The sequence below is a fragment of the Ursus americanus genome, chromosome 29, assembly GCF_024610735.1.
Source record: "Ursus americanus isolate L20-20 chromosome 29, mUrsAme1.1.p, whole genome shotgun sequence".
Lineage (NCBI taxonomy): Eukaryota > Metazoa > Chordata > Mammalia > Carnivora > Ursidae > Ursus > Ursus americanus.
The window spans coordinates 27,749,542-27,755,541 of record NC_142155.1 but is presented as its reverse complement, the minus strand read 5'-3'; positions in this window follow the sequence as shown (position 1 = coordinate 27,755,541).

Below are 6,000 nucleotides of genomic sequence, written 5' to 3'. Positions count from 1 at the left end.
AACACAAACTGCTCTAAGAACAACCAGAAAATCTGGTCATACCTACAATCTAAGAGTTTAGTATCACTTAAATGAGAACCCCCACCCCACTCCCCAGTCATTTGGTGTATGTGCTTGGCCGAGGAGCTTCCATCTGTGAGATTATGACTGAACACTCTAACTCCGAATCCTACCCAGGTGGAATGATACAGCCGTCTGATAGCCGGTCCCCCAATGTCCTGCCGGCGGGCTGCCCTGTGCACCCTACATGGCAGGGAATGCCCCACCCCACCGTACATGGGGGCAAGTGTCCAGTACAAAGAGCCCCTCCACCCAGGAAGCAAGGCAGGGCTGGAAAGGGGCTGCCCCCTCACCGCACACACAACTCGTGGTTTGTGTGGATCCTGCGCTAAACCGGTTATTCCGAGAGGACCTGCTTCTGGGTGGGGGGTTCGTAGGTAGTAGAGCAGCTTCCTTGTGATCTATTGAAAGCCAGCCCTTGACACAAGAGTCTGAAGGAAAAAACAAAACAAAAAACCAAAAGAAAGTAAAAAATAATAAAAATGAGAATTGCTTTCCCCAAAAATAAATAAGTTAGAACCTTCAAAAGCCCTCTTTTTGATGAAATGCCTCCTCATGACTAAGGTTATACAAAGGTCTTCTAAAGTGCCAAAGCACCTAATATACGCTCAAGCTATTATTCCATAATTATGAAACTAAATTACCTATTACTAAAACCATTTTTCAGTTGTAATGCATTTGTTTTCTAATTTAATCTCATTGATTTTTCATGGCCTTGAGCCATTTCAACCTTTTTTTTTTTAAGATTTTATTTATTTATTCGACAGAGATAGAGACAGCCAGCGAGAGAGGGAACACAAGCAGGGGGAGTGGGAGAGGAAGAAGCAGGCTCATAGCAGAGGAGCCTGACGTGGGGCTCGATCCCACAACGCCAGGATCACGCCCTGAGCCGAAGGCAGACGCTTAACCGCTGTACCACCCAGGTGCCCCCATTTCCACCTTTAAAACTGCTCATTTAAGTTGCTCTCCCATGAGTTTTTTGTTTGTTTTTTTTTTTTTTTTACACCATGAATCTTTGTCCCCTCAATAAGTAGCAAAAGATTTTATAAAAACAGCTAACCTTATTGCATGATGAATATGGGTAGATTTTTGGAAAATTTATCTAGGTTGGTGACATTTCTAATGATGCCAGGTTTTCAGACTAAAGGCTTCATTGGCAGATATCTTCTCCTGAGCGAAAGTGGATTCCAGTAAAGACTGTTCATCATGATTCCCTCACCCCCTGTGCATTTGGCATATTCCTGCTCCTTCTCCAAAGGAGTTACTGACTTTCCACCTTATTTTAGCTCTCTAACACTCTGGCACCCTCCCAAATAAAAATTTCACTTACTAGCTTTCCCCAACACAGGGCAAAAACAGGTAACAAAACATCTTTTTGCCAAGTTCTAATATGGTATGGAAATGAGCTACAAACAACAGATTAAGTTTGAAATATGTAGTGGTGCATCCTATTTGCAAAGACCATGATTCCTCTGAGAGTTTCTGAACCACTCAGTGTTCTGGGTAATCTTCCAAGTGTGCATATTTCTTTAAAAAAGTGAGATAGAAAGGTGTCTGTACAGGTATTTCTATTCCTGCCTAGTTTTGCTGCAGGGCTGATTCTGGAAGATCATGCCACATTATCAATTACTGAGAAAAGTGTATTGTGGATGTTCAAATATTAGACTTCATAACAAAGCAGAGATGATGTTTACAGAGGTAAGGTAAATATTAAGTTCACAGAATATGGAGATTTAAAGTCGGGAAGAGGGAACACTTTTAAGACATGGTTTCTAAGTATCAAGTTACTTTCTATACAAAATTGGTCATATTTCTATATACATTCTCTAAGTCCTTCTAATTAAAGATCTAAATTCTTGCTCAATCCATATTTGATAAGAATGATAAAATATCCTTAGTGCCTTCCACGGTGCTGTGGAATGTACAAAAGCAGCAGCATATTTAATTCGGGCTGCTGTGCTCTGGAAGAGACAAAGCCAGTCTGGAATATATTCAAAGATGTTAACCATACAAGAAATTAAGCTTTCATTTTCTGAGCATCTGTTTGGAGGGTGAACAGGTTTAACTTAAAAGGGAACAAAACACTGTTGGTTAAATATATGTATCAGTGAACAAGATAATGAAACATTTTAAAGAATGTTCTTATGGGGGAAGAAAAAGTAGAATTTATCTGTCTGGCCTATGGGCTAGAGTTAGGATGGAAATGGGGATATTATAGTTAGCAGTATTTTAATTTCACATTGGAATGTATTAAAGAACTTTGCAATACCATAATGAGCTACCTCCACAAGGACTTCATTGCCCCTGAGCATAAATAGTTAAAAAAAAAAAAAAAAGTAGGCTTTCTATAGAGAATCTTAAGTATAGGGTGACTTCTAGGACGCAGATAATCTTTGACTGAATGAACATGGAATCCGATAATAGCACCCTTATCTTGAAGTAACTCATGTAAGAGGTTAACAGACTAATACGAATGATGCACTAAATGACAACTTAAGTTCATTGTGACAATCAACAGATTGCGGAAATTATACACAGGTTTTTGATTTGTGGAATTTAAGAAAAAAAAATGAGCAAACAGGGAAAGAGAGAGAAAGAGGCAAACCAAGAAACAGACTCTCAACTATAGAGAAGAAACTGATAGTTACCAGAGGGGAGGTGGGGTGGGGAATGGGGGACGTAGGGGATGAGGATGAAGGAGTGCACGTGTGAGGAGCACGGAGAGTTGTGTGGAAGTGTTGAATCACTCTATTGTCCACCTGAAACTAGTATTACACTGAACGTTAATTGGAATTTAAATAAAAACTAAGAAATTATAGCCATGCTAAAGCATAAAATGGTCAAAAATAACCAGCTTGTTTTAGTTTTCTAGGATCACTGATAGGATGATACAAAAAAATGCCCTCAGTAAAAGTGCTCAGAGCCCTCCTACCTTTTCCCTGGTATATTCGATTCCTAGGACTGCTTTAATAAATTACAACAAACTTGGTGACTTAAATGTATTCTCCCAGTTCTGTGGGCTAGAAGTTTGAAATCCGTGTCTTCAGTGAAATCAGTCTTCCTATGATGACTCTAGGGAAGAACCCTTCCTGGCCTCTTCCTAGCTTCTGGTAGCTCCAGGCAATCCTTGATGTCCCTCTGTTTGTAGCTGCATAACCCTGATCTCTACTTCTATTTCCGTAGGAACTTTTTGTGTATGTCAGTTTCCAAATATTCCTCCCCTTAATAAAGGGGTCAGTTATTAAAGTTAGAGCTCAGTCTAAATCTAGGAGGATTTCCTCACCTAATTACTTCTGCAAAGACCTTATTTTTACATAAGGTCACAGTCTGAGTTTCCAGGTAAACATGGATGAGGCCAGGGCACTACACCTTGGGACCTCCCAGACCACTGAGAGGTAGGTGGACCTGCAATTTCATTATATTTCTACAACCATGGTTCCATTCTTAAGGTTTTGGTGGTATTGTAAATGGTGGAACCACTTCAGGCAATTAAAAAGTCTGAGGCAGTACATTGAATTAAATCAATTTCAATCTCACGGTAATCTCTTGATGCCATGTTAGGAAATCCCTTGATCAGAGGTGGTGGTAAAATCATTTACATAAGGTTCATAGTTAGGTATAAATCCCACATAAGCAGCACTGGGTGTAAAGCATGGCTCATGATTTAATGCTATGGTAAAGAGTTATTTCCCCTTCACTGCTTCAAGAACATAAGGGACAGAAAATTTAAAGACCAGCATGGGGTAAATACACATTTACTGCAAACATCCTAAAGCATACATGACATGTTAGAGTAGGCCTCAAGTGAAAGTGGGCCATGAGTAAAATTTTAAATGAGAGTGGATTGAAAGGTAAATACCTGGAAAGATGCTGGCCGAAGCTACTAACAGCCACCTGATTTCCCATTAAGGACAAAAAGAATTCTCAGAATGCAAAAGCAGCAGTAAAATCATCATCATCCTCACTGTGATAAACAGAACACTGATTACAAGATCCCCTCAATAACCCACACACAGCTGTCTGATATCACCTGCCCTGTCTGGACAAAGACTGTTTCACTGTACCTCCCAATGTACCATCTCTAAAGACAAACTCTCTAGATAAATTAAGCTTACCCTCCCTCTCTCAGTGCTCACTTTTCGTCCTAAGAGAGAAGCTACGTTTGGTTACTCACTGGCTATACCTGAATAGTTTCTAAAGGAGGCCCACATTTAAAAATATGACTTTCTGTGCTCTCATGGGAGAATCTCCTTGCCTAAACTTCCAGATGGTCCAAGAATATTCTAAGTATTCCCAGTAACTGAGATATGCACAGTACATAAACTGTTGAAGTTGCTTTGCAAAACATTAATATCTCTGAATCACTTTGAATGAGGCAAAGAAAATGAAATATTAGTGAAGACTCCCTCACGGGAATATAACCTCATTATTAGGGGGTCAAGACTCCAGTGTCACCCAGGGGAAAGTCAACTACTATCTGTATCTGGAGGCGGGGGTTAGCAGGGGATACTTTATTATGTTAATAGAGCCAATACTATAAACCAGACCTGAGATTTCATCTCTGCCTTACATTTAGGTGTTGGCTTTGCAGGACTTTTAGTTGCTTCTTGTATCTAATAGAATTGTAGAAATAGAGGATGTGTGTTAAAGAACATGATTAACTATAGAGCTAATTTGGAAGTTTAAAGAAGGCAATAGTAATAATGATTTAACTATTTGTATAAAGACATTGATGAGTACATTGACCAAGTGATTTGCCCAAGAATGGGTATTATGTAGCAATGGTGCTGAGATTTGAACACATGTTGTCTCCAAATTCCATATTCATCCCTCTCTATATATTGTCTCAAGAAATAAAGACAGAGACCATGAACAGGGAATAATGGCACACTGGTAAATGGTTATACTTGTTAAGTTCAACTGAACTCCCACAGACTTATAGACATATAGCAGTCGGTATCCCCCCCCCTTAAAAATGGACTGTTGGTAGGTTCCTTATATTCTTCTAAAATATACTGGGAAAGATCAGCAAAAATGACTACTTGGAACCTTTTTTATTTCCTTCATGAAATTAAAATAAAACCTTGTATATAAGTTCATTTGATTTTAGAGTATTGGGTGTTGTATTAATACAATAATATATTAAGTGAAAATAATTTTGTCAACGATCTCTGCTGATAGCATTTAGAAAAGCAATAGCACTTGAAAAATTTTAGTAAGTTCCTGTAAAAAATGTAAGTTTCAAAACCATACCAGAATTTTACAAATGTAACATCTGGCCCATAATGAATTCAAGTACTCAATGCTTAGACTGTAGTTCCTTTAGTTTACAGAGACACAACTGAATAGACTATCAGTTGTGCAAAGGGGTAAATTACAGAAAGTTTACATTCCGAACTCTGAATTTCATTTAAAATATAAACCCACTAAGAAAGGAAAGTATACCACCTGCCCCCCAATATCTCAGCTGAGCCGAGACTGTTGTTAACCTGCTGTCCCATGGTTCCTACACTCCTTACCCATAATGGTATTTTCTTCATGTTTCTTTATTGCAATCATTATCTCAACAGTTTATTTGCAGGCTCATATTGGTTTGGCAATATACAAATGTAAGGGGTACTCTTCTAAGTTCCAGGATCGTGACAAATACTGATGAATCACAGGAAAGATGACTAACATGGGAAGCTGTATGCCTACCTAGACTCCATTCTGATAGATTTAAGAATTTAATATAACCCTGTGATAAACCTCTGGAGGAAAATCTAATATATAGATAGCAGGGTGTGTGGGTAGAGAGGGCCAATGAAAACTCAGAGAAAGAGAACCCTTTGACACTACCTTTTCTCTATCCACATTGTTCTGGGTAGATTTTTGCCCACTCTGACTACTCTGGGGTGGGGCAGACAGCCAGCAAGAGATGACAAGATCATATGAGGCAAG